This window comes from Eptesicus fuscus, chromosome 8, assembly GCF_027574615.1.
Source record: "Eptesicus fuscus isolate TK198812 chromosome 8, DD_ASM_mEF_20220401, whole genome shotgun sequence".
Classification (NCBI taxonomy): Eukaryota; Metazoa; Chordata; class Mammalia; order Chiroptera; family Vespertilionidae; genus Eptesicus; species Eptesicus fuscus.
In genome coordinates, this window is record NC_072480.1 from 10,000,001 (window position 1) to 10,020,365 (window position 20,365).

The 20,365-nt window shown below is 41.9% G+C and overlaps 1 protein-coding gene across 4 annotated transcripts in view; it reads left to right on the top strand.

The window, feature by feature from the left end:
* LCP1 (lymphocyte cytosolic protein 1) overlaps positions 1-1,602 on the top strand; it is a 69,420-nt gene extending 67,818 nt beyond the window's left edge. For all 4 annotated transcript variants that reach the window (XM_008152057.3, XM_028161330.2, XM_054719760.1 and 1 more), the window contains one exon: positions 1-1,602. This exon is cut by the window's left edge and continues 258 nt beyond it. The gene's annotated coding sequence lies outside the window, so the exon portion shown is untranslated.
* Positions 1,603-20,365: the final 18,763 nt, after the last annotated feature.

Here is a 20,365-nt window from a genome sequence, read left to right on the forward strand (position 1 = left end):
AAAAGTGTGTATTTGTTCAGCCAGGTAGCCTCTCCTGTATTTAACAAAAAGAGCTTCATTCTTTGCAAAAGATCCAATTTCTTACAAATATTTTTTTACCATTGAATTTATTGCTTCTTTGAAAATCTAGAGGAAAAAAAAAAAGAACTTATTTTCCTGGTACCATTTCTGCTTCCTGCCATTAGTCAAGTATAGAAGCTGCAGTGTTATTAATTTTAATATAATCTTTCAACCAGTTTAATGTGGCTGTGTTTTTGTTTAAGTTGAGGATCAGCAGAGGGAATCATCAAACCAACCCCAAAACCTGTTTCTGGAGGCCAGCATTTGGCCTGTGACAAGCCTTTCTTTCTGTCCCCCTTCTCCTTCACTCTACCTCCCTGTGACTTTGCTATCCCCCCTCTCAGAACTGTGCCTTTTCCATGACCCACCGCTGTAGGCCATTCCTGCCTCTGGGCCGTTTGGAGCATCTGACAAATCAGTCAGGCTACTGGGGTCCCAATAGTCTCCGGGAACCTGTAAAAGTAAGACTCATCATCAGAGCTTTTCCTCAGAACTAGGGTCCCATTTGTTACCAGTTTTTAGTTTTCTTTTCAGCCAATAGAAAGCCCTCTGTTTTTAACCCTAGGATTTGTGCTCATACCAAATCTAACATTTTTATTTTTTTTATTTTTGTTTTGTTTTATTTTGTTTCTAACATCTTTAATATTATACTCTTGGTTAGATCCAAGCAGGATGTAATTGAGCAGCAAACCACCAGGAGCCAGCATGAAGCCACAAAAAAGCATCTAGCCTTCGGTGCTGCCTCTCCATGTCCTAAGCCCTGCATGTTAGGCCTAGTTAGCATGGTATGGCTAAATATCTGGTGAGTGGGAACCATCCTGCTCTGCTTTAATTTGCTCTGAGATCTTAATGTATCTGATTGCTGCCAGACCATATTATCAATGTTTACTTTTTTGGTACTGTAAAAGCTTTTTGCAGCCCCCAAACTCCCAGAGGACAATATGTGCCAATGAGCAGGGACCACAGCTTACCCCTCAACACCGACACACACACACACACACACACACACACACACACACACACACACACACATCTACCCATACCTAGTCATATGTCAAACTAGATAAGAACTGGCTAAGTTGCTTTACAAAGACCTAATTTATTGGGTATTTAAAGAATTTCTAAATAAAAACAAAGGGAAAGTGTGAATTTGAGCAAACCCAATAGGTTATACAATTTCATGTAAAGCTACTGAAAGCTAAAAAACAACAGGACATTGTGAACCAACACTAGACTTTTTCTATAGTGCTGAAAGGGCTCATCAATGAGTATCTTCTTTAGCAGTGGTATGTCATGGAACTTAGCTATTTTTCAAAGCAATTGAAATATCACCCCAAATCTGTTCCTTGGCAGTGGGATCAGGAAGCCAATGTGTGGCTTCTCTGGCATCTGAATGCAAAGAGGTTGGTTTTGTTTTACTCTGCACTTAATGTAGCCTCAGGTAATTCTTTTCCATCTGCATCCAGGAAGAATGTTACCTCCTTAACTGAAAATGAAGCTAATGTTCAAAATCTCTCCAAATAAAATGTTCCTTATATTGCATCTCCTTTGATGGTTTTATAACTTATTCATTCATTCGTTCATTCAGCCAGCACTCATTGAGTGCCTAATTGAGTGCCAGACACTGTGCAAAGTTTTAGGAATATACCTATAAATGAGACAGTCATTGCAGTATGTTGATCAGGAAAGATGTTAAATAAACTGGCAGGTGCAGTAAGTGATTAATAAGGGCAGGGTGAGACGAGCTTAGAGGAAATAGTCTAAGAAATATTTTGGTTGAAAACTGAAGAATGGGTTGGAGATAGTTTGACAAAGCAGAGGCTAAAATTAGAGTAGAGACACAAATTCTCAGAAACACACTGAACCCAGTCGTGAACAAAAGCCAGACTTGGATATTGATGCTACACAGCTTTTAGCATAATTTGAGAAGGAATCTTTTTGATTGGCAGTGCCAGGGGTCTCCTCCCAAGCCTGACTAGGCCTCACTTTGGCAGGCTGAGGGAAGGGATGTTGCTGAGCTATTCTACTGCAGTGGCTCCCTGCCAGGTGGGCTGCTGTGACAGAAAAGCATCTATATAGCATGGTCACTTCCTTACCAGGAGGCACCACACACCCACACAGCTTCTAGGAAGCTGGGCTTTTGTGCCTAAGCTGTGTGTCCTGGCTGCACTAGCAGCAGCTTTTTGGCGATGGCTCATTCCTGGCCAGAACATTCCTTCAGCTCTGCACTTTCCTACAAATAAAGGGGTTACAAATATTAACTGTTTTTTGTACAAGATTGCACTGATAGGTTTCCTGAATGAGTTCTGGATAGAAGAATAAGTACTCTCAAGAAAGGAAAACCAAGACTCTCCTGAAGAAGAAAAGGACGAAGGAATGCAGCAATCTAAGCATGATCATTTTTCAAATTTAAAGTTTATTGTTACATTTTAAATAGTCAGTCCAAGAGAAACCAAGATGGCGGCACAGGTAAACACCTGAACTTGCTGCTTCACACAACCACTTCAAAACTACAATTAAAAGACAAAACGGACATCATCCAGAACCACAGGAAAGCTGGCTTAATGGAAATTCTACAACTAGAGGGGAAGAGAAAAGCACACTGAGACTCAGTGGAGCTGCGGAAGTAAAGTGCAGAGGTACGGAGGCGTGCGCATGCGTGGAGAGGGCTGGCAACTTAGTACACGCCTGGCTTTTTCAATCAGAAGGGAGACACAAGCTCCCAACTGCTCTGAACTCCAGTTCTGGGCAAGACTCTGAGGACCCAGACTCATATGGGGAGAAACTGGACTGTCTAGCAGCAGGCGAAACTCGAGGGCAGCTTTCTCTCAGAGGTGCTTGCAGTGATTACTGCGGGACACTGAGACCCGGGGGCCTCTTAGGGCAGGGCTGATGGAAAGACATTGCTGTTTCCTCCCCGCTGAGACTCCACTCCATCCAAGCTGTGCACAGAGGCTTTTGCATATGAACGGCCCGTTCCTTTGAAATCTAAACTTACCTAACAAACTGCAGCTGCGTCAGAGAGACCCAGAACATCCAAAAGAAGGCCCAAGGTCCCACAGCAGCTTGCATTGCTTCACAGCTGGGCCTCATCAGGGCACCTCCAAAACCCAAACAAAAAGATTTACAACTAAGAAGAGAAAGGAGCACAAATGCTGAAAAGCTGAGGTACGGAAGCGCGCGAATCGGGCTGGCGGCGGCGACTGGGTGTGCGGCTTTTCTTCAACCCGCAGGGAGACAAGCTCCCGATCACTCTGAAATCCAGTTTCTGGGGACACTTGGGGGACCCAGACACCTACGGGGAGAAGCTGGACTCTCAGCCATCGGGTCGGAAAGTGAGAGTGACTTTTTTGCAGTGGTGTGCCCAGCAATCATTGTTTACTGCGCTGGAGCGCGGGGCACAGGGACTTGGAAACGTGGAAAGGCAGAGACGGCTGACGCCAGCCATCGCCGTTGGCCACGCCCTAGCCTAGTGACGCCCTGAGACCCCGCCCCGCCCTGAGGCCCCGCCCCGCACATTCTACAAACCCGCCCAGGCTCCACACAGCGGCTTTTGCATATAAATGGCCTGTTCTGTGGCAGCTTAACCAAATTAACTGCAGCTCCAGTCAGACTGCTCCAAAACCATCCAAGCAAAGAGGAGAAAACTGTAGTTCTTGCTGTAGCTCTTGCTGGGGGACACACAGTACACAAGGGTACACCAAAAGTGTCCACCTCAAGTAACTGGGAGGCTGACCCATTGAACCAATAGGACATCTAGTACACAAAAATACCCTACCAATTCAGGGAAGCAGATAAAATGAGGAGGCAAGGAAAAAGATCACAAACCAAAGAAATGGAGGAGAACAAGCGACTGGACATAGAGTTCAAAACCACGGTTATAAGGTTTTTCAAGAATTTCATGGAAAAAGCCGATAAATTCAATGAGACCCTCGAGGATATGAAAAAGGACCAACTAGAAATTAAACATACACTGACTGAGATAAAAAATATTATACAGAGACCCAACAGCAGACTAGAGGATCGCAAGAATCAACTCAAACATTTGGAATACAAAGAGGCCAAGGACACTCCTCCTGAGAAGCATGAAGAGAAGAGAATTCAGAAAGTTGAACATAGTGTAAGAAGCCTCTGGGACAACTTCAAGCGAACCAACATCAGAATTATGGGGGTACCAGAAGAAGAGAGAGAGCAAGATGCTGAAAACCTATTTGAAGAAATAATGAATGAAAACTTCCCCCACTTGATGAAAGAAATAGACTTACAAGTCCAGGAAGCGCACAGAACCCCAAACAAAAGGAATCCAAAGAGGACCACACCAAGACACATCATAATTAAAATGCCAAGGGCAAAAGACAAAGAGAGAATCTTACAAGCAGCAAGAGAAAAACAGTTAGTTACCTACAAGGTAACTCCCATACGATTATCAGCTAATTTCTCAACAGAAACCATGCAGGCCAGACGGGAGTGGCAAGAAATATTCAAAGTGATGAATAGCAGGAACTTACAACCAAGACTACTCTACCCAGCAAAGTTATCATTCAGAATTGAAGGGCAGATAAAGAGCTTCACAGATAAGAAAAAGCTAAAGGAGTTCATCACCACCAAACAAGTATTATATGAAATGCTGAAAGGTATTCTTTAAAAAGAGGAAAAAGAAGAAGAAAGATAAAAATTATGAACAACAAATACATATCTATCAACAAGTGAATCTAAAAGTCAAGTGAATTAAAAATCTGAGGAACAGAATAAATTGGTGAACTTAATAGAATCAGAGGCATAGAATGGGAGTGGATTGATAATTCTCAGGGGGAAAGGGGTGTCTGGGTGGGGAGTATGGGAAGAGACTGGACAAAAATCATACACCTATGGATAAGGACAGCGGTGGGGAGGTAAGGGCAGAAGGGGGGTGGGAACTGGGTGGTGGGGAGATATGGGGGGAAAAGGAGAAACAATTGTAATCTGAACAATAAAGATTCATTAAAATTTAAAAAAAAAAAAAACAAAGAAGAGGAATCTGCAGATCTCTCCATAGCTCCTACTGGGTGGCCTCAGGCAGAGGCTAAATTAGCACCTCCTTGGAGATCCAAGAGCCAGTGTACCTAGGGGTCAGAGTAGGACCATCCAGACTACAACTCCTCAGATCCATAAGGGACACACTCAGGGGGCAGACTCAGTGAGCGCCAAAGCCCCACTGAAGCAAGTCTTGCCTCATAAGGGTGTCTCCAGCACAGAAGTTCTCCCAGCGTAGACACAGCTGATCCTTACAGCCAATTGGCCTGGAGGTCAATTCCCCCCAGTGATACCAACAACAATCAAGGCTTAACTACAACAAGACTGTGAATACAGCCCACAAAGGGGTGCACCAAAAGTGTCCACCTCAGGTAACTGGGGAGGCTGAGCCACTGGGCCCTATAAGACACCTAGCACAGAAAGCCACTCTATCAACTCAGGGAAGCAGCCAAAATGCAGAGACAAAGAAACAGGTCACAAATGAAAGAAATGGAGGAAAGCAAACGACTGGATATAGAGTTCAAAACCATGGTTATAAGATTTTTCAAGAATTTCCTAGAAAAGGCTGATAAATTTAGTGAGACCCTCGAGGATATGAAAAAGGACCAACTAGAAATTAAACATACACTGACTGAAATAAAAAATAATATACAGAGATCCAACAGCAGACTAGAGGATCGCAAGAACCAAGTCAAAGACTTGAAATACAAAGAAACAAAAAACACCCACCCAGAAAAGCAAAAAAAAAAAAAAAAAAAAGAATCCAAAAATATGAAGATAGTGTAAGGAGCCTCTGGGACAACTTCAAGCGTACCAACATCAGAATTATGGGGGTGCCAGAAGAAGAGAGAGAGCAAGATACTGAAAACCTATTTGAAGAAATAATGACAGAAAACTTCCCCCACCTGGTGAAAGAAATAGACTTACAAGTCCAGGAAGTGCACAGAACCCCAAACAAAAGCAATCCAAAGGGGATCACACCAAGACACATCATAATTAAAATGCCAAGAGCAAAAGACAAAGAGAGAATATTAAAAGCAGCAAGAGAAAAACAGTTAATTACCTACAGGGGAGCACCCATACGATTGTCAGCTGATTTCTCAACAGAAACTATGCAGGCCAGAAGGGAGTGGCAAGAAACATTCAAAATGATGAATAGCAAGAACCTACAACCAAGATTACTCTACCCAGCAAAGCTATCATTCAGAATTGAAGGTCAGATAAAGAGCTTCACAGATAAGAAAAAGCTAAAGGAGTTCATCACCACCAAACCAGTATTATATGAAATGCTGAAAGGTATTCTATAAGAAGAGGAAGAAGAAGAAAAAGGTAAAGATAAAAATTATGAACAACAAATACATATCTATCAACAAGTGAATCTAAAAATCAAGTGAAGGTTCATGAAAAAGATGGCGACCAGCAGGAAGGTAGGGAGGGAGAGAGTGTGAGAGAGTGAGGAACCCATAGAGGAGAGTGTAGACGTGTGTGGGGTGTGTGTGTGTGTGTGTATGAGCTAGGGTCAGTTAGATTCTGCAGGTCTTCCAAGGGGCTGCCTAACCAGGCAATCTTAGACGGCCGAGCCCTGCGCACAAAGCAGACACTTCTCAGCGGCTGGTGCGGGCACGGAGATCACGCCATCTTGAGAAACAGAGCTGCCTGAGACTAGGATCCTGGCTTCAGACACAAACCAGCACCCTGCAACCACTGGGGACAGAGAACTGCTATCACAGCTTCAGACCAACAGACAATAAGAATCCAGACTTCCCGGCAGATTTCCGTGAGTCAAAGAGCCTACCCCCCACCTACAGGCGCACGGACAGCACCATAGTAACTGATAGACCCACCCCTCACCCAAGCTGCAGAGCACCGGCGCACAAGGCACGCCTCTTTAGGGAATTTGGCCCACGGGCCAGACGCACCTCCCCTTCGGGGAATCTGAGAGCAGGCACAGAGGGTTCCCCTTCAGGGACTTTGGCGAACAGGATGGACTCTGCTCCCCTTCGGGGAATCTGGGAGAGTGCACGGAGGGCTTCCCTTAGGGGAATCTGAGAGCTTGGCACACGGAGGCAGCTCCCCTTCAGGAATTTGAGAGTGTGTGAAGCCCTAGCCGGTTTGGCTCAGTAGAGAGAGCACACACAGGACGCAGCTCCACTTCAGGGAATTTGGCACGCCGGACACAGCTGCCTGGGATCCCTGACTCACAGCAGATTCACACTAAGAGCCAGTGACTCCAATTGTTGGTGCATGCACACATAGGGACCCTGATTCTCAACGAGAAGCCGCCCGAGGCAACAGAGACTCTGACACTTGATTCTTGGTGCAGACACAAGGAAACTCTGACTCCTGGCACATGCTAAGGATCTCATTTTTGGCACATACCAACAGTGTGGTGCAGACAGGGCCCCTGATTCTAAGTGTGCACATGAGACCACACAGAACACTGGGGACACTGACCCTGGGCAAGCCTGGTTCCCACCAACCAACGGCAGCCACACGTCCTAGTGTCAGAGCACTTCAGTGAAACTTGGGTGGTGCGAAGTTCCCACAGCATACGTCCCAGGTCCACACAAACTGAAGTTTGAGCTTTCTGGAGATAGTCAGAATGGGGAGATGAAACAATTCACAGAAGAATGAAAATGAGGAGTTGTCAAGAAAGGAAATTAGTGAAACTGAAGCTTGCAACATGACCAAAAAAGAGTTCAGAGTAATGGTCATGGAATTTATACATTGGATGGATGAGAAAATCAACAACTTATGCATGAATCAGGAAGAAATGAAAAGTGATATAGCTACAATCAAAAACACCATGGAAAGTTTCAACAGTAGACTACAAGAAGCAGAGGACCGAATTAGTGAGTTAGAAGATCAGGTACAGAAACAAGCTCAATATGAACAGCAATTGGAGAAAAAGATTAAAAAGCAGGAGGAAAGCCTAAGGGAGCTTCGGGACAACATGAAATGAAGTAACATGCATATAATAGGGCTGCCAGAAGGACAAGGGCAGCAGGGATTAGAAAATCTATTTGAAGAATTAATGACAGAAAACTTTCTGGATATGGGAAAGATAAAAATTACACAAGTACAGAGAGTCCCAAGCAGGATCAACCCCAAAAGACCCACATCAAGACATGTCATAATTTCAATGGCAAATATAAATGATAAAGAGAGAATCTTAAAGGAGGCAAGAGAGAGACAGAGAGTTACCTACAAAGGAACACCCATCAGATTGTCAAATGATTACTCAACAAAAACACATCAAGCTAGAAGGGAATGGAAGGAGGTATACAAAGTGTTGCAAAGTAAAGGACTGAATCCAAGAATACTCTATCCAGCGAGGCTATCAATCAAAATTGAAGGGGAAATCAGGTGCTTCAAAGACAAAAAAAGGCTAAGGGAGTTTATCACCACCAAACCAGCAATGCAAGAAATGCTAAAGGGAAAACTGTAAAAAGAAGAAATAAAAAGGTAAGAAGGAACACAGACACAAAAATAGATATGACTACAAACAAATACCTTTCAGTAATAACTTTATATGTAAATGGACTAAATGCTCCAATCAAAAGACATCGAGTGGCTGAATGGATAAAAAAAACAGGACCCATATATATGCTGTCTACAAGAGACCCACCTTAGAACAAGAGACTCACACAGATTGAAAGTGAAGGGATGGAAAAATATCTTTCAGGCAAATGGAAATGAAAAAAAAGCTGGGGTAGCAATACTTATATCTGACAAAATAGACCTCAAATTAAATGCAATAACAAGAGATAAGGAAGGCCACTTAATAATACTGAAGGGAGCAATCCAACAAGAAGAAATAATTCTGGTAAACATATATGCACCCAATATAGGAGCACCCAAATACATAAAAAAAACTCCTGGAGGATATCAAGGGAGAGATTAATAGCAATACAATCATAATAGGAGACTTTAATACCCCACTATCACTATTGGACAAATCCTCTAAACAAAACATCAGCAAAGAAACATCAATCCTAAATGACTCACTAGACCAGATGGAATTAATTGACATCTTCAGAACATTTCACCCCAAAGACACAGGATATACATTCTTCTCAAGTGCACATGGGTCATTTTCAAAGATAGACCATATGCTGGGACACAGGCAAAGTCTCTTCAAATTCAAGAAGATAGAAATCATATCAAGCATCTTCTCAGATCACAGTGGCATAAAACTGGAAATCAACTACAATAAATACAATCCAAAGAAATCAAACACATGGAGACTAAACAGCATGCTATTAAACAAGGACTGGGTTACCAGAGAGATCAAGGAAGAAATAAAAAACATCATGGCAACAAATGACAATGAAAACACAACAATCCAAAATCTATGGGACACAGCGAAAGCAGTCTTGAGAGGGAAGTTCATAGCTCTACAAGCCTACTGCAAAAAACAAGAAACAATGGTAATAAATTACCTAACCCTACAAATCAAAGAGTTATAAAGAGAGGAACAAGAAAAGCCCAGTGTAAGCAGAAGGAAGAAATAATAAAGATCAGCGCGGAGATAAACGACATAGAGACCAAAGAAACAATACAAAAGATCAACAAAACCAAGAGCTGGTTCTTTGAAAGGATAAACAAGATTGATGAACCTCTAGCCAGGCTCACCAAGAAGCAGAGAGAGAGGACCCAAATAAACAAAATCAGAAATGAAAGAGGTGAAATAACAACAGACCTGCTGAAATACAAAGGATTGTTACTAAATACTACGAACAACTCTATTCCAACAAACTGGACAACCTGGAGGAAATGGACATATTCCTAGAAAAATATAACCTTCCAAAACTCAATCAGGAAGAATCTAAACAGCTCAATAGGCCAGTAACTATGGAAGAAATTGAAGCAGTCATCAAAAAGCTTCCGTCAAACAAAAGCCCAGGGCCAGATGGCTTCACAGGAGAGTTTTACCAAACATTCAAGGAAGTACTAAAACCTATCCTCCTCAGACTATTCCAAAAATTCAAGAGGAAGGAACACTCCAAGCTCTTTCTATGAAGCCAGCACCACCCTAATACCAAAACCAGATAAAGACAACACAATGAAAGAGAATTACAGACCAATATCCCTCATGAACATAGATGCCAAAATCCTCAAAAAAATTCTAGCAAATCAGATCCAACAGTACATCAGAAAGATCATACACCATGACCAAGTAGGATTTATCCAAGGAATGCAAGGATAGTACAATATCCACAAATCAATAAAAGTGATACATCACATAAACAAACTGAGAGATAAAAATCGCATAGTCATATCAATTGATGCAGAAAAAGCATTTGACAAAATCCAACACCCTTTTTTGGTAAAAACTCTCAACAAGGTGGGAATAGAAGGCTCATACCTCAACATAATAAAAGCTATATTTGATAAACCCACAGCAAACATCATACTCAATGGACAAAAACTAAAAACATTTCCCCTAAGAACAGGAACAAGACAGGGATGCCCACTCTCACCACTCCTATTTGACATAGTACTGGAAGTATTAGCCATTGCAATTAGACAAGAAGAAGAAATAAAAGGCATCCAAATTGGAAAAGAACAAGTAAAGCTGTCCTTATTTGCAGATGACATGATATTGTACATAAAAAATCCGAAAGACTCCGTCAAAAAACTAATAGACTTAATAAATGAATTCGGCAATGTAGCAGGATACAAAATTAACCCCAAGAAATCTATGGCATTTCTATACACCAATAGTGTACTTACAGAAAGAGAGACTAAAAATGCAATCCCATTTACCATCACACCAAAAAAATTAAGGTACCTAGGAATAAACTTAACTAAGGAGGTAAAAGACCTATATGTGGAAAACTACAGGACACTGAACAAAGAGATAGAGGAAGACGTAAACAGATGAAAGAACATACCATGTTCATGGATTGGCAGAATCAACATCATTAAAATGTCCATACTACCCAAAGCGATCTATAGATTCAATGCACTCCCCATTAAAATACCAATGGCTTATTTCACAGACCTTGAAAGAACGCTCCAAAAATTCATCTGGAATAAAAAAAGACCCCAAATAAGCCACAGCAATCCTGAGAAAGAAGAGAAAAGTAGGAGGGATCTCAATACCAGATTTCAAGCTGTATTACAAAGCCACTGTTCTGAAAACAGCATGGTACTGGCCCAAGAACAGACATATAGATCAATGGAACAGAATAGAGAATCCAGATATTGACCCAAACCACTATGCTCAATTAATATTTGACAAAGGAGGCATGGACATACAATGGAGTCAAGACAGTCTCTTCAATAAATGGTGTTGGGAAAATTGGACAAATACATGCAAAAAATGAAACTAGATCACCAACTTACACCATACACAAAAATAAACTCAAAATGGATACAGGACTTAAACATAAGACGGGAAACCCTAAAAATACTAGAGGAATCCACAGGCAGCAAAATCTCAGACATATGCCAAAAGAACTTCTTCACTGATACTGCCCCTAGGGCAATGGAAGCTAAAGAGAAAATAAACAAATGGGACTACATCAAAATAAAAAGCTTTTTTACAGCAAAAGAAACTATCAACAAAACAACAAGAAAGCCCACTGTATGGGAGAACATATTTGCAAATGGTATCACTGATAAAGGTCTAATCTCCAACATCTACAGGCAGCTTATACAACTTAATAAAAGGAAGATAAATGATCCAATAAAAAAATGGGCAACAGACCTAAATAGAATCTTTTCAAAAGAAGACAGAAGGAAGGCCAAGAGACACATGAAAACATGCTCAACATCACTAATTATCCGAGAGATGCAAATCAAAACAACAATGCGGTACCATCTCACACCTGTCAGAATGGCTATCATCAACAAATCAACAAACGACAAGTGTTGGCGAGGATGCGGAGAAAAAGGAAGCCTCGTGCACTGCTGGTGGGAATGCAGACTGGTGCAGCCACTGTGGAGAACAGTATGGATTTTCCTCAAAAAACTGAAAATGGAACTTCCATTTGACCCAGTAATCCCACTCCTAGGAATATATCCTAAGAAACTGGGAACACCAATCAGAAAGGATATATGCACCCCTATGTTCATAGCAGCACAATTTACAATAGCTAAGATTTGGAAATAGCCTAGGTGCCCATCAGCAGATGACTGGATCAGAAAACTATGGTACATCTACACAATGGAATACTATGCTGCCATAAAAAAGAAGGAATTCTTACCATTTGCAGCAACCTGGATGGAATTGGAGAACATTATGCTGAGTGAAATAAGCCAGTCAATGAAAGAAAAATACCACATGATCTCACTCATTTATGGATAATAAAGAACATTATAAACTGTTGAACAAAAAGATAGATACAGAGGCAGTAAAGCATCAAACAGTCTGTCAAATTACAGCAGGAAGGTTAGGGAGAGGTGGGGAAGATAAGAGTTCAACCAAAGGACTTGTATGCATGCATATAAGCATAACCAATGGACGCAAAACTCTGGGGGGTGAGGGCATATATGGGAGTGGGGTGGAGGGGCAATGGTAAGATATGTACACATATAATACCTTAATAAAAATATTTTAAAAAATAAAAATAAAAATAATATTCATAAAGTGTTAATAAGAAAATGGGGGAAATAAATGCCCATTAAATAGTATGGATAAAATATTTGTTAGAAATTCAGAATGGTAAATACAGGACAAAAAGACTAGTAAGATATAGTTAATGCTGCAACTGTGGGTAATCAAAATTGCTTTTCTTAAATAATATAATTTTTTCTGACCAAAGCACAACAATGAAGAAGGATCTTTAGAAAAAAACATTATTATTTGCCAATGTTATATCCGATAAGAGTTTAATCTCCAAAATTTACAAGGGAACTCATACAACTTAAAAAAGGAAGATAAACAACCCAATCAAAAAGTGGGCAAAGGACTTAAATAGACACTTTCTGAAAGAGGACATACAGAAGGCCAAGAGACATATGAAAACATGCTCAAAGTCACTAATTATCCGAGAGATGCAAATCAAAACAACAATGAGGTACCATCTCACACCTGTCAGAATGGCTATCATCAACAAATCAACAAACGACAAGTGCTGGTGAGGATGTGGAGAAAAGGAAACCCTCGTGCACTGCTGGTGGGAATGCAGACTTGTGCAGCCACTGTGGACAACAGTATGGAGTTTCCTCAAAAAACTGAAAATGGAAATCCCATTTGACCCAGTAATCCCAGTTTTAGGATATACCCCAAGAAATCAGAAACACCTATCAGAAAGGATATATGCACCCCTATGTCATAGCAGCACAATTTACCATAGCTAAGATTTGGAAACAGCCTAAGTGCCCATCAGTAGATGAGTGAATTAAAAACCTGTGGTACATCTACACAATGAAATACTATGTTGCTATAAAAAAGAAGAAACTCTTAACCATTTGCAACAGCATTGATAGACCTGGAGAGCATTATGCTAAGCAAAATAAGCCAATTGGAGAAGGATAAATACCACATGATCTCACTCATTTATGGAATACAGTGAACATAAACCGATGAACAAAAATATATCCAGAGACAGAGAAGCATCAAAATTACTGTCAAACTTCAGAGGGAAGGCAGGGGCTGGGGAGGGGGAGCGGTAAGAGATCAACCAAAGGACTTGTATGTTGCATATAAGCATTACCAATGGACACAGTCACTAGGGGGGTGAGGGCATGTGCTGGGGGGTGGGAGTGGCTGGGGAGAGGTCAATGGAGGAAAAAATAATAATATTGTAATAGCTATGTATGGGCCAGGGGGGTACTTGAAATATCAGGGGGACCACTCTGTAAAGTATATGATTGTCTAACCACTATGTTGTGCACCTGAAACTAATATAGAATAATTTGTTGAATGTGAACTATAATTGGAAAAAAAGATAGAAAATTGTATGTTATATGTGTTTATCATAATAAAATAAAATAAAAGAAGTATCCAGTCAAAAAATAAAATAAAATAAAAATCAAGTGAATAAAAAATCTGATGAACAGAATAATCTGGTGAATATAATAGAATCAGGGGCATAGAAAGGGAGTGGACTGACAATCCTCGGAGGGAAAGGGGTGTGGGGGGTACGGGAAGAGACTGGACAAAAATCATACACCTATGGATGAGGACAGTGGCGGGGGGGGTGGTAAGGGCATGGGGTGGGGTGCGAGCCAGGTAGAGAGGAGCTGGGGGGGGGGGGGTGGGGAAAGAGGAACAACTGTAATAATCTGAACAATAAAGATTTAAAAAAATAAAAATAAATAAATAAAATAATAATAATAAAATAAATAACTAGTCAGCCCAAGTATGTCATCAAAAATTAAATTTGTACCAAAGGTCTACAATGGAAAGTAAGCCACCTTCCCACCCCCATGTCTAGTGGTGTGCTTTGAAGCCAATTTTGTGAGCCTGTTGTTAAACCATTGTGTGCTTGAAATTGCCCATGACGGGGGTAGTTACACCACAGATATAATCTTTCTCTATAAATAGGAGGTTTTCTTAAATCTCCAGAGAGTTAGTTTATCAACCCACCAGTATCTCTGTCCTAGTCCTCCAGTTCCCCTCCTAGTCAACAACTACTGTTACCACTTCTTTTGTATCCTCCTAGAAATAGTCTCTGCACATTATTTATACATGCACACCTTTTTAAATTACAAACTATATTATTACACATCATTCTGTGTCTCACTTTTTTCACTTATTGTATGTTGGAGACTGTGCTATATTGATATATGTCAATCTGCCTCAGTCTTTTCAACAGATGCTTAGTAGTCTTAGTGGCTCATAAAGAGATATTTAAGCTTTGCCTAAGTGCATAATAGTTAAATAGTTTGCCTTAGCGCATAAGGCCACAATAATATTATACCTACTTCTTGTGCACACAATGTTAATTTTAACTTGATAGGTACTTATCAAGTTTCTACTCTAGTAAAGGTATTGAACATTGGACAGCGAAACATAGAAACATAGATTCTCCTCTTAAGTTTCCTCAAATTATTTGACAAAGAACCATGAATTGAGATGGCCCCTCAAGCTGATTCCAACTTCTCCACTTTATGTCTAAGGAGGCATGTTAATCCAGCAAGAGATAATGTGCATGTGTGCATGCATACACACAAAACATAATAAAAAGCAGAATGTGATAAATGCTATAACCAAGTTGTAAATAAAGTTTGGGAGCTCTTGGAAAATTAGCTCTGAATGAAGGATTTGCAGGAGTTCTAACCTTTGTTCACGTAGATTACTAGTAAACGCTGGCAGTGTTCTCTTTGTGAACTTGGCATTGTTTTGTCCAACCCATCCCTCCCTGCCTCATGATCCAGAGACCAGAGCAGATGCTCAGAACCAGTTAGCAGCCCAGACTGATTCTCTTGCAAAATCTAGTCACTGATGGTTTCCTAATAAAATTCCAGTAATTAAACTCTCAGCTGCCAAAGACTGCTCTTTACTCAGTGTTCTTTCCCTTCATTTCTGACAGTTCACCAACTGAGTCTGTGCATGAGTGACAGAAAAAAAAAATCGTGTAAATATTTTCTCATGTCTAAAGTCTATATGTATTTAATAACTCACCGTATGTGAAGCACAAAAACATAGTCTAGTAAATATTTACTATCTCACCATTAACTCAGCAAAATGGCAGTAACATTTCTTTTATCTGGTTTGTCAAAATTGAGGAGTTCCATCTATACAAGTATTTTGGTTAATACAGAGCTATCATACATCAAGAGAATTAGAATGAGACAATGGGGTGCCAGTGACCCAGGCAAAGCTGAGGCATTTGAAAGAGAAGAAGTGCCCACCCACCCCTCCTATAAGCTATGGGCACCATCCCCAATATGAGTCTGTTTAAACCATCCTGACCAGGACCGGGATACTCCTACAGAACCAGCCCAAAGAGGACATACAGGTGGCCAATAGACATATGTAAAAATGTTCAATGTCACTAAGCATCCGAGAGATGCAAATTAAAATGACAATGAGGTATCACCTCACACCTGCCAGAATAGCTACCATCAATAAATCAATAAACAACAACTGCTGGCAAGGATATAGAGAAAAGGGAACCCTAATACACTGCTGTTGGGAATACAGACTGGTACAGACACTGTGGTAAACAGTATTAAGTCTCTTCAAAATTAAAAATTGAATTGCCTTTTGACCCTGCCATCCCACTTTTGGGAATAGATCCTAAGAAAACTGAAACACCAATCAGAAAGAATATATGCACCCCTATGTTTATAGCAATGTTATTTACAAAAACTAAAATCTGGGAATAGCCCATGTGCCCATCAGTAGATGAGTGGATAAAAAATGCTATGGCACATTCACACAATGGCATACTATGCGGCTGTTAAAAGGAAGGATCTCTTACTCTTTGAGACAGTATGGAGGGACCTGGAGAGTATTATGCTACGTGAAATAAACCAGGCAGAGAAAGACAAGTATCTCAGGATCTCACTTATATGTGAAATTAATGAAAAAAATTGACAAAGTCTAGAGGCATGGAACAGACTGACAGATCTCAGAGGGGAGGGTTGTGGGAAAGACAGAAGAGATCAACCAAAGAGCTTATATGCATACTAGAGGCCCGGTGCACAAAATTCGTTCACAGAGGAAGGTCCCCTCAGCCCAGCCTGCGCCCTCTCCAATCTGGGACCACTTGGGGGATGTCTGACTGCCAGCCCGGGATTGGGCCTAAACTGGCAGTCAATCGGGCCTAAAATGGCAGTCAGACATCCCTCTCACAATCCTGGACCTCTGGCTCCTAATCGCTCACCTGCCTGCCTGCCTGGTCACCCCTCACTAACCCCCCTGCCAGCCTGGTTATAGACAGCCATCTTTTGAGGGCATGAGGGTCAATTTGTATATTACCTCTTTATTATATAGGATATGTATAACCCATGGACACAGACAATAGTGTATCGAAGTTCTATGGTGGAACCAGGGCTGGGTGGAGGGAGGAATTGGGGGTAAAATAGGAGACATATGTAATACCATCAACAATGAAAAATGAACTTTTAAAAACAGAGGATTAGAATGCATGCACATACTTAATTCTGAAGCTATGTGTAACCTAACATGAAAGTTGATGACTCAGTAGTCATTTCTGGACTTGGCTGTCCCATGAGTCCACTGTTACTAGTCCCAAATGTTTAAACTTCCTTGCTCTAAGTGTGATTCTCAGACCAGAAGCACCTTGAGGCTGATTTGAAATGCAATCCCAGCCCCCACCCCAGTCCTACTAAATCAGAACCTGCATTTCAATAAGATCCCCAATTAATTTGTATGCACATTAAAGTTTGAAAAACACTGTCCTAAAAGAATAGAAGTTGTCTTAAAAGATTTTCAGTTGATAGTTACATTAATTAGCGGTAAATTAAATTACACTTTCTCAATTACTAGACTTAAGAGATTAAATAACTTTTCCCTGTTTTCCCATCCGCAATATTCATTTGAAATAGAGTGGCTCTCCTTCCATTTGGGTGCACCCAGCCTTGCCCTTGGCTGTCTCCCTCCCCCTTAGTCCCTCTCTTCCTGGTAGCACCCATTCCCAGGAAGTGCTACATCTTCCTGGTCCTGCGGGGTACAATTAAGGTGTTTCTTAGCACCACTTTCTCTTGCTGGCTGCCTAGGACAGCCACTTTAATGCATCTGACCTGATGCCATATCACTTAAGTCTTCCCTCCTATTCTTTCACTACCTACATCAAAACTACTGGCTTTTACTCCCACAGTCTCTGGAGCAATCTCTCTATGACTTCCAGTGTCAGCTAGGAAACTTAGTAAACCAAATTGTCCCAGAGGTTGGGGTTCATGGTCCTCTAGTGTCTACTCTTTTCTGCCCCAACACATGCACTTCGCAATGATTTTCTGGGAGTGCAGCTTGATCATTGTTCTCTTTGCCAATTCCCTAATGGCAAAGAGAGAAAGAGGAGAGTGTTTTCCAAGGGAACAACTCTAATATTCAAAGGTCCAGAGGATGGAAGAAGTTTGTTATATTTGAGGAACTGAAACACTAGTATGACTGATGGGGAGTGAGAAGTGTCATATGAGAAACAGGTGAACTAGTGAAAGGTTTGAGTGATTCTCAGATGTTAGGGTGCTTAGGAATCACTGGGGAACTTGTTAAAATACAGAATTTCCTGATTCCCTCTTGAGACTCAATGTCTATAGGTATGGAGTGCTCAAGAATTTCCACAAACACCCTAAGTGATTCTGTGACTCACAGACCACCCTTAGAGAAACAGTGGTCCTGACCAGATGTTCTAGATGCTGGCTGCACATTGGAATCATCTCGGGAGCTTTAAAAACTGCTGATGCCTATACTCCTCCCTCTTGATTCTGTTATAATTGATCTGATGTTCCACCAGGGCAGCTGATATTTAGGATCCCCAAATGACTCTAATATGCAGTCAAATTTGAGAACAGTGGCCCAAGGCCTGGAGTGCTCTTCAAGGGGCAGGGCTGGGCGGAGCATCTTTGAAAGTGGAGAGACTAGTAAAAGGGAGAGGTGATTTACAAAAGGGAAATGAAGGGATGGAAGTTTCCAAAGACAAACCTTGCTTTCTTCACAATGTAACTAGCTAGTCAACACACATTTGCCTGCCTGGGTGCCAAGTAACCCACTTCATGCCCCAAGTCTCAGGCTCCATCTTAGAAGCCAAAGCAAAGGAATCAGAACCTGGGACAGCGTTTTCTGCCCTCAAGCTTCAAATTCCCCTCCTCAGTGGCTTCTGAGATATCATCATCCTTCTCAGAGAGGAAAACATAAGGGGGACCAATATGCCAGACCTTTGTGCAAATTAGAACACTGCTTCACTCTTCATGAATAACATGAGAGATAATGTTTGGAGGGGAAATCATGTATAATTATGTGTCTTCGGAACCTCCCAAGATTATGCAGCTTTAATGGCTGAATGGTTTTTAAAGGAAAACTTGTAAATTGAGCTGCACCTAAACTCATAATAAAATGCCATTAAATGAGTTGCCTCTCTCAGTGCTTACCTAACAATAAGCCTGCACTGCATGTCCAAGTCAGACCAGCCAAGATGGCAATGGCATTGGCCTTTATCCTTGAGCCCCTCCATTTGAGAGAAAGGTAAAGCAGAGAACTCCTCAGAGGGGAGGTTATCTTCTCAGGCAGTCTTATGAAAGGCTCTTGAAGAAACACTTGCCATAATGTTTTTGCCACCTAATACTCCAAGTTGGCTGGAGAACAAATGTACAAATTATCTGAGTTCCAGGTGGCATACTTCAATCAGATAGATCTCCAGGCCTTCTGGGGCACCGATTCATCACCTACCTCTCTGGGAGCAGCAGAGAAAGAGGTCCAGCTGTCTCCACAGTCACAGTGAGCTGGATAAGGCTCCAGGCACAGAAGATGTCGCCCATCAGCTCCCTCCCAGGAGTATCTTTTTAATGTACTGGTCAATGGGACACTGAGCACCTGTTTTGTCACTTTCAAATGTTATCTCACTGAATTCTCACAACAGCCCTCAGAGGTAGTTTTTAATCCGTTTTGAGTTAATTCTTATATATGCTGTAAGAAGGTGCTCTAGTTTCATTGTTTTGCATCTATCTGTCCAGTTTTCCCAACACCATTTATTGAAGAGACTGTCTTTATCCCACTGTATATTCTTGCTTCCTTTATTATAGACTAGTGGCCCAGTGCACGAAATTCGTGCATGGGGGGGTGGGGTATCCCTCAGCCCAGCCTGCACCCTCTCCAATCTGGGACCCCTCGAGGATGTCCAACTGCTGGTTTATGGGATCGGGCCTAAACCGGTAGTCAGACATCCCTCTCGCAATCCAAGACTGCTGGCTCCTAAACGCTCACCTGGCTGCCTGCCTGATTGCCCTAACCACTCTGCCTGCCAGCCTGCTCATCCCCAACTGCCCCCCGTGCCAGTGTGCTCACCCCCAACTCCCCCCCGCCCCCCCGCTGGCCTGCTCGTCCCCACCTTCTTTCCCCACTGGCCTGCTCACCCCCAACTGGCCCCCCTGCTGGTCTGCTCACCCCCAACTGCCCCTCCCACCGGCCTGATCACCCACAACTGCCGTCCCATCCTGGCCTGATCACCTACAATTGCCCTCCCCTCTTGGCCTCTAACCACCTCTACACCTCAGCCCCGTCACCATGGCTTTGTCCAGAAGAACATCCAGAAGGTCTCCTGGAAGTTCTCCCAGTCTAATTAGCACATTACCCTTTTATTAGTATAGATAGAGGCCTGGTGCACGGGTGGGGTCCAGCTGGTTTTCCCTGAAGGGTGTCCTGGATCAGGGT